A 10,379-nucleotide genomic window follows, 5' to 3' on the forward strand; every position below is an offset into this window, starting at 1 on the left:
AAGTCCCTCAATCATTACAAAATACGCAGGCTCATATCTCACGTCGATGAGACAGAGGGCTGAAACTTAGGCTGAAACAGGACTGGAAGGGGATTCCCCAATCCCATACAGTAGGGAGGCCACATAGCCAAAAGTGCCCTATTTAACGATTTCGAAGGAGATATTTCAAATGGACAAATTATATATCAACATGTTCAGAAGAGTCTGTAGAATCTTTTCTGCCATGTTGCCAAATCTGTAATCTGGCAACGATCACGCTATTTAATGATATTTATTAGGCCCCTATATTTTGCCTAAAAGAAAACTAAAAGGAGTAGAACCCGGGGAGTAGAAACTTCATATTTGGTGTGCAGAAAATTATACAAGTATATTCAAAATATGTGAACAAAATCATCGCTTAATTCAATACATTTATGGGTAAAAATGGCAATTTGGTGATTTTTTTTCAGTTTTGACCCCAAAAATGTAATTTTACATGGGGAAAGTTTTTGAAAAATGACATTATGTGTCTTAGAAAGTGAATCAATTTACAAAGATGGATGTCTGGATCAAAAAAGTCAATCACAACATTTTTCTGTGACCTATGGTTTTTGACCTAAAATGCATGTTTCTAGTGATTTTGGTCATTTTGGCCAAAAATGCAGTTTCCATGGCAACAGCATTTAAGGAGGCTGTGTACTCTCAGACATGTATGTAGTAAAAGTGCAATAACTTTGTAATTATTCGCGCAAGACATATAAAAGTATACATTTTATGAAGGCAAGACATCAATAAATCTTAATATAAATACAGATTTGGGGTAAAAACAACAATTATGAAGAAAATCACAAAAAGTGAGTTTTGGCAATATTTGTTAGGTACATCATAACAAAAAAAAACGCTCTTTCCAAAATATTTTATTTTGTGTTTAGCTCAATCTTGAGGCTCCATTCCAAAAACGTTTTTTTTATTTTTTTGATATTGGCCTTATTTTTTTTAGATATTTACCATATAAGGCATCAAATTGAACTTTTTAAAATTCACAAACGCCTATTTGCACAAAATGATGGCTAAAATCGGAAATAGACCAAAATATTAAAAAAATGAGAAAACCGTTTCTTGAGTCGATCATGCTTTTTACGATGATCATATTTGCTTACCTATAGATGCTGTATTTATTGAGTTATCGTGTATCTAAATCGTCATTTTACAGAGAAAATGAACATTGAAATAATGGCCGTTGAAGTTTAAAGTGGTCACATTTTGCACTTTCATCGAATCTCGCAGGAGAATGCGGCAGTTTTTATTTTTCTACCTTACATTACATAAACATTGGGTAAATCCACGGCCCCTTGAGAAGTTTGAGCGAAATCCATTCATAACTTGATATTTAAATCGGGGAAAGAACTTGAAAAAACCCACATTTTATCAGCTAAAACGGAGCCATTTGACCACTAGGTTTTTGTGCTTCTGTGGTGTTTCCATAAGATGCGCCGCGCATGCAGATAAGCGTAGCGTATTTTGTGTGTTAACAAATTGCGCGATACGCAACGCGATGCGTTGTTGCGCGCGTGTACCCTGCTGGTACAACAAAGATTTTCTTTCCTTTTCAATTTCAAACACGAGTGGAATAGTGAAATAAAATCCTTAAAATATTGCAGTTGGAGTTTACAAATCTGGATTTTCATTCCTTGTATTTATAAAAGACATAACAAAGTACAAACATATCAAAAAAACTCAATTTTGCAAAAGAAACAATGTCCAGAGTACACAGCTGCCTTAATGCTCATTTTAATGTAAATATCCCCGATAAAGAGCTAATTTCCCAGTTAAATTCACAAAAATGGGTGTAAATGGCTGTTTCCATGGAAGCTGTCTATTCTTTTAATTTATACATGTATCAATAATATAAAGTGAAATTCAAACTTTTATAATGCAACAAATTTCTAAAAATTAGTGAAAAGGCAAAAATGACCAAAATCACTACATAGGTCACAGAAAAATGTTATGATTGAGTTTTTGGATTTAAACATCCATCGAAGTAAGTTGATACACTTTCCATGATGCATAAATCATTTTTCAAAAATTTCCCAAAAAATGGCATTTTTACCCATAAATTAGGGGTGGTGCAATAATTATGTGTACCCCAGGGTGGTGAATTCTCAAAATGGTCTGCCAAAATCGCTTGCCCCCCCCCCTCTGACCATGCCAAAAATCTTTGCCCCCCACCCTTTTGAGGTGCCAAAAACCTTTGCCCCCCCTTTTGATGTGCCAAAAAATCTTTGCTCCCTCCCCCTTACACAGCAAGATTATTGGGAACCTGAATTTAAAACCTTAAATTGTCTTATCATATAATGCGAGCGCAGCGAGCAGGAAATTTGCATATTTGAATGTGTTCCTAACGTTTTCCTACACCTTTTTAGGGCGTAATATAGAAACGGTGCCCAAAATATCTGTGCCAAAAAATGCTTGCCCCCCTTTGACCTGCCAAAATCGCTTGACTCCCCTTTCGACCTGCCAAAAATGCTTGCCCCCCCCTTTTGGCCTGCCCAAAATCTTTGCCCCCCCCCCCCCTATAATTCACCACCCCGGGGGTACACATAATTATTGCACCACCCTTTAAATGTATTGAATTAAGCGATGATTTTGTTCGCATATTGTAAATATCCTTGTGACATGAAGTTTCTACTCCATTTGGTTTTCAAGAAATAGCAAGTTAAAATATGCCATTTTTAGGTAAAATATAATACAAAAATCCTTAAATAGCATGACTGTTGCCCAGGGCCGTCGCTAGAGGGGGGTATGGGGGTGTGACACCCCCCAATACACAATTTTGTCGGCAAACATTGGTTGTTGTCGTCAAAACAATGTGACCGTCTGCAAATGTAGTAAAAGGGCCAAATTGCTATAGCCATATAAAATATTTGTGTTACGAAATTGTGCTGTTGTTACGTAATAGAACTATTGTTAATATTATATTAGTTACTAGTTAAAAAATTGAGTCAACAATTTATTGACTCCCCACCCTCCCCCCAACTTTTTAGATTTTCGAGCGCCGTCCTGGCTCTAAAAAAATTGGGATCTACAAATTACAAAAAATTTCCGTCGGCTAAACATGCTGTACACCCCCTGAATCATATTGGTCTAGCGACGCCCCTGCTGTTGCCATGGAAATGGAATAGAACGCCCGGGGTACAGATTTGGTAACATGGCAGAAAAGATTCTCCAGACTGAACATTTTGATATAATAATTTGTCCATTTGAAACGTCCTCCGAAATGGTTAAGGGGTACTACACCCTGTGGTAAATTGTGACTATTTTTCATTTTCTCAAAAATAATAACACACTGGTAGCAAAGGTTATGTATATTATTGGGGCAAGGAATCCAATGACTACACTGAAATTTCAGTGACTCAAGACAAGCGGTTCAGTATATATGATCGGAAATGAGGTACATTCTAGCGGTACCTTTTTCTTGTCATAAATAACGAACGCTTGTCTTGAGTCACTGATATTCCAGTGCAGTTATTGGATTCCTTGCCCCTATAATATACATAACATTTGTTACCACTGTGTTATTAGTTTTGAGAAAAATGCAAAATAGACTCAATTTATCGAGGGTGTAGTACCCTTAAATAGAACACTTTTGGCTATGTGGCCTCCCTACTGTATGCACATTCACTATGTTTTGTACAGAAATATAAACAGAACAGGCGAGGTTCATATTCATCTTCTAAATCTTAGGTTTTAAATTAAATACACGGTGCACTACCTGGCAGTATTAGGTATGCAATAAAACACTTCAAGCAATGGGGTAAAAAGGGTGCAATTTTGGCAGCCAAAAGGGGAAAAGAAATTCAGGTCATGTGGGCATTTGCCAATATAAATGTGATGCGATCAAGCAAAATCAGTGGAACTCAGAAATATTGATTTTGAGATAGCCAAACAAAGCAAATATTTCCTTTTGTTTTGGAAACTCTTTAATTGCTCTTATCTTTGGAACTGGTTGTTCTATTTCAATAGAGTTTTCTGCAAAATGCACTGTGAGCTTTGTAAATGCTTTTTAAAAGAAATTGAAATTTTAATATTTCTGAGTTCCGACTGCTTGTGCTTGATCGCATCACAAATGACTATCATGTAAGACCGAGTTCCGACTGATTTTGCGCAAATGACTGACTAGACCGAGTTCCTGAGTCTAGTTGTGGGGGGGGGGGCAATTTTTGACATTAAGGTGACAAAATAATCCTACAGGCACAACCAAACAAGATTTTGGATTTTTTTAGCTATGAAATTAAAAACAATGTTTTTTGGGGTTTTTTTTTCAAGTTTCTCCATTAAAAAAAAAATCTGGGCCAACCGAACCCTACTTGGCAAGTCCGTCCACCTGGGCGGGTTTTGCTTTTCAGAGGGGCACCGGGCAATTTTTGCTCAAATGTGCCATGGGCCATGAGTTTTTTGACGACTTGTTAAACAAAATTAATCAAAATTCAGATATTTGCACTTTCGAACAATCGTAGATGGGCTATTATTGACATTCCGCATGTTGCAAAAATACACTACAAAATGCAACAAATAACACAGAAATGACAAGATTCAAACATTGTTATCAATGTGTTTTATTTTGGACTTTTTTTCCATACATTTTTGTTTCATGTTTTAGAGCAGTTACAAAACCTACAGGGAGATGCAAATTCTGTACACACTGTACACTTTTTACAAGGTATTAAGATACATTATATACAGCTTGTGTACATACACTAATTAAACTACATGCAAGCCTATTGAGTATACAGGTGCCAGACTACTCAGAATCTTTCCAGTATCCCTACAATTGGCAAATCCATACCATGTAACTTTTTCCCAAAGCTTCAAGATCATTTGCATTCTACTGTAACTTCCAATGGGGTTCACTTCTTACTTTGATTCCGAATATCAAGCATCCTATGTATACTAAACATAAACTTGCATACAAAAATAAAAATTAAACATAAATATGATAATCTGCATTATAAATACCATAACTAAACAAACAACACAATATATTTGATACTGTTAAAAACAGATGTGATTATTCATTATTGTATTTCAACCTTTAGAGATATTGACTATAAAATGTCAATACTACTAATGGCCCAAAATCATAAATAAGGATAAATGTAAGGTAGATCCACTAGATTTACAGAATAAAAGTATTATTTTAAGACCCATCCATATCTCTATCGCCTGATATAAAATGGGAGTAAGCATAGTTTCAATGGAGTGTGCCAGGGTTCTCTTGTTTTCCGTCCTGTTTTGTTATTTTGTTGCTCCGACCCACCCTCCTGGGGGTTGGTGCTATCTGCCCAGCGGGCCATGTTGCTCAATTCCCATATGTGTACATCCATATCGGGGCGGTGCGCTTGTCGGTTGCTGCATGTGTCTCGTTTCGCATGATAGCTGGGGGTGGGTGCCGGGCTTGTCTCGGGTGGGGGTCGCTCGGTCGCCCACGGTCGCATGGTTTGGGAATACGTTTCTGTATTCCTGAAGGTGACTTCGGTATGGCTTGGGGCGGCTTAGGCTTGGGACGGGTCTGGTATTCGTCCCTGGCTGTTTATGTGGAATGGAGCGTGTGTGGCGGCCGACGGGTGCATCGTTTTTGATGTGGATGTACACATATGTAGTGCTTATATACATGTAGTACTATTGGTGAATTTAGTTTTGGGGGTTCGGTAGTTTGCTCGCGTTTTGGACGTCTCATCTTCCGGTCGGGGGACGTCATTGGTGATGCTGGGCTGGCGGCAGTCCTACTCTCATTCCGGAGTGTGCGGACTTTGCGGTGGTTGGTCATATGCAGGATTTGGTGAGTGTGTCCCTTCATCACCGTTATTGGCGTTAGCATCGATTCGATGCTTTGGTTTTGATGTGACGCGTGATCTGTCATGGCGGACTTGTTTATGAGGGGACATGACCACTAAGTCATGTGTGTGGCTGGCTGCTGTGGGGAGCTGTGCGCTCAGGAGATGGGGGTGTTGCTGGTTCGTCGTGTTGCTGAGGGGGTCCTCCGATCGGGGGGGGGGACGTCTGGAGAGGGAGTGAATTGTTGTACTTGTGAAGCGGTTTACCATTGGTATGTCGTCTAACAGTCCTGATGAACTTATTCAAGGGGCTCATATTTAATCGCTTTTTAAATATCTAATTGTTTTTGATGTAGTACTTATAAATGTGCAATATATGTATTTTATAATGTTTTTCTGGCGAATAAAATGAAATGAAATGAAATGAAAGTTGTTCCATGTATAAACAATGCTATGTCAGTGTTATATCAGGCAATAGAGACTAGGTCTCAAAACAATATTTTTATTCATATTCTTAAGGTGGTACTACACCCCTTGAAAAATAAAAAAACTGGTAACAAAAGTTATGTATATCATAGGGGCAAGGAATCCAACACCAGGTCCGCCGGGAATCCAGTTGACTAAAAACAAGTGGTACGTTATTTATGATAAGAAAAGAGGTACCGCTAGAATGTACCTCATTTCTTAACATATATAATGAACCACTTGTCTTGAATCACTGAAATTTCAGTGAAGTAACTTTTGTTACCAGTGTGTAGTTATTTTTTGAGAAAAATGCAAAATTAGTCACAAAATTTATCAGGGGGTGTAGTACCACCTTAAACAGATCACACATAAAATCATGTTTGCATGTAATTTAAGTCCACTCTTTATGGCTATTTTGATCAAGTTCAACCAGTCGCCCCTGTGCACAAAATTGGCAAATTCATTTAGTCCTTTAATAAGATTAAAGAAAAACAACTGTTTAAGAATATCAAGCATTGACACAGGTTGGTTTTGTACAGCATGAGCAAGGACGTATCCAGAGGATGCAGCTTCAAAATGGGAAATAAGTCTTGGAACGCTGACATGTAGAAAACAGAAAACTGACACCCCCTCTCCTACGTTCAATGTTGGGAAAAGCCAATGTCTTCAGCAGTTTCCCAATGTGTTCCAACATTGATTGATGGGGAGAGGGGAAGGGTAAATCATTGTTGTAGATGTCATGTTTGTTCCCAAACACAATATATCTGTAATCTCATTTCCATGATCATAAGAAATTCTGCACAGAATTTCGAAAGAGTGTGCCAAGGGTTCCAAGTATTTTCTTCCAAGATTGTAGCTCTTGATGCAGCTAGCAGGAGCGCACATACGTGTACGCAGGTATGCTCTGGTCCTGGGCTGCATGATGAGTCGGGATCATATCCAGCCTCCAGTTGAATTCTGGATATCACATGCCTTTGTCTGTTGAATCATCCATTTTCATTACATTTTCAATTGGTTCACATAATACTGGAATAGTTAATGAAAACACCTGCAAACTTTGGATGTGACATAACTTGTATAAATGGCATCTGGCAGTTTGATGCTGCTATAATTAGTGGATTTGGCATACATAGTGCACTGTCTCCTCAAGAGAATTTGGACCAATACTATATGCAGAGTTTACATCTACATTTATCATAAAAATATAACCATTCTTTTTTGACATCAGCTTAGAACAAAGACCAAATTCTCTCCTTGTTACTCTATAGGCCATTAATAATAGACCATTGGACCAAAGAGTAGAACCAATATAACACTCAGAACCAGAGCGAACACAGACAGTCGGTTTCATACTTGATGGTCTGTTTATCGCATTAAAAAGAAAAAATAACTTGAATTTTGATGTTCCCAGATTGCGATTTTTTTGAACGCAAAGTGTCGACCACCATGCCTCCACATTGACATGCGCTGTTATAACAAATTTCATTTGTGAAAAAAAGTTGAAAGAAAATATTTCTGAGAACGAATATTTGATTTTTTTAAAGTAAAAATAAATATGCAAATTAGACACACACACAAATTAGAAATAATATATTTGAATTTTTTTGAAAATAAAAAATTTGAAGAAACACATTTTGTAAATGAGCTCATTATCATAATCACAAATATGAAAATTAGACCCCCCCAAAATGTAACCAGATTTTCTAAACCGTGGCCTACCTACCGTAGAATAATTTATCTGAAGTCAATCTGCTTATCTATTCAAGATAACTATACAGCATCTGGACGAATGGAGGGGAATTTCAGCGTAAAATATGAAAATTAGCTCATTATGATAACTAATACGCAAATAACCCAAAAAAAGTAGCCCAAGTGTCTGACCATGTCTTACCTATCCTAGAAATCCGCATATCCAATCAAGAGATACAGCATCCGGATAGAGGTACATACAGACATACAAACAGGTTTTTTTACATTATTCCAGCTTAAAAAAATGAATATAATGCAAATATTGCACATCATAAATTATGTGAACTTGTCTGATTCTCTCACCCTAAACTGTGCAATTTTGTAAATAGTTATGACCAACTTGCTCATTACACTCTGTTTCAGAGAAGAACCGCAGTCCCTTGCCAAGATTGACGCGAGCACCCTGTTAATAAGCCACTGTTTTCCCTTCAAGAGCACCGCTCTGTGCCAACCAACATTTTGATGTGTAATCGGCTAATCAGATTATCGGTCTGTTGTTATGATTGTCAGACGATTGAATCACCCAATCAGAACTCGCACTTCTGTGTTTACGCTGTACATGCTCTCAAAATGTAAACAACTACTGTTCTTCTCTGCCAGAAACTGTAGCTATTAAAGTTTAATGCTGCTGTTGAAAGCCCTAAGTTCCTGGTATACATGGATGCAAAGTTATGTCACTTAATTGTTTTTTGCTCATTATTTCTGCCTATACCGTAAAAATTCGATAGTTAGCATATGTGCTTACTACCGTGCCCTTTTGAAAACATGAAATTGTACCAAAGTCTGGCGCTTTACCAACTGAGCTAATGGGGTTGAGACACACATTTGCAGGTTTACTTGCTCGTATATAACTATGTGTATCAATGATTTGCTCAAAACCCTTTACACTTTTGTGGATGGGGCTCTTCATGTTTGCATGTTTTAAAAGCGCTTGATAGTAAGCACATATGCTAACTATCGAGTTTTTACGGCATCTCAATTTCATTATGCATACTTCGTTCTGATTGGATCAGATCATATCACATGTTTACACACAGAGACAGGTGTCTCATTCAGGCCTCCATCATCCTTCCTATGTTCTCAACAACAGTTGGCACATAAAATGTTGCAAGTCTTTGCAAAGGAAATCAAATGGTAGAGAAAATAGTACTTGCATATCAAGAACGGAAATTATATTCTTACTCCGAACTGAAGTTCATGAAGTCATAGTACATGTACATGCATGCATGCATGCTTGGAGGTATATTGATACAATGTACTGTACTGAAAGATCTGTTCATTAATTTCTATCCCAATTAATTCAATTCAATTTATATAGGGAAATTTGACACCATTAAATACTTGGAAGTGGTCCATTTTAATAATAATAATTAAAAAAAGTTGGCATTTAGCACTTTTCACATGTATCAAAGTGCTTTACAAGTATCAAAGTGATTCAGCTGTCGTCAGAATATGTCAGCTGCCATACTATGCCAAGGCGTGCTCATACCTTTTGGCAGCACTCAATGGACAATATTCCTAACAGCTCCCCATTTCACCCCTGGGTAAAGAGAGGCAAGTGAGGTTAAGCACCTTGCCCAAGTGCACAACACAATGGTACCAACCGGGGCTCGAACTCACAATCCTCACGCTTGCAATCCTCCGACTGCGAGGCAGGGCCCTACCGCTGCACCACTGTGCCCCCAATGGACCATTCAGAATTAAAGGTTTGCTCTTTTCAGCTTGTGTCCAAGCTATAAGTAATGCTGAATATTATGTTAATCAGGATATCCTGGTAAGTTAACCGCCTGGGCACTACCTGATCTAACATTGCCTATGATTGGTCAATTACATGATATCTTCATTTTAATCACCAATCAAAATGGAGCTTTGCAAATAATTCACCTCAATTTTTTTGCATGGTGAAATTATTCTAACAATATTGCTGATTGGTTCAATTGATAATGAAAACTTCTTTTTGACCAATAGGCAGGTAGTTCTCATGGGGTTAATTGTATCTGTTAGGTAATGATGTAAAGTGTCACAACTTATAATATGTATGTTATCTTATACATGTGTGCGCACAGGCACATGCACATACAGCCTGCTGGTAGGTATGGAGTCAAGTAACAAGCATTCTGTGTCACCTTGTTGTTCATTTCACATAACGATGCATCGTATCGCTATTTACATGCACCATACATTGTTATGTTAAACAAACGACAATCTGTGTGAAATTAAACCTAAGGATTTGCATCTTCTTTTACCTATCAAATTTCAAAACATAGATATATGTTACATCAACAATTCTACTTGTGTACAAAACCACTCAAGGTGTTATAGGTATACATTTATACACACATACTTTGGCAT

This window comes from Amphiura filiformis, chromosome 9 (assembly GCF_039555335.1).
Source record: "Amphiura filiformis chromosome 9, Afil_fr2py, whole genome shotgun sequence".
In the NCBI taxonomy this organism is placed as follows: domain Eukaryota; kingdom Metazoa; phylum Echinodermata; class Ophiuroidea; order Amphilepidida; family Amphiuridae; genus Amphiura; species Amphiura filiformis.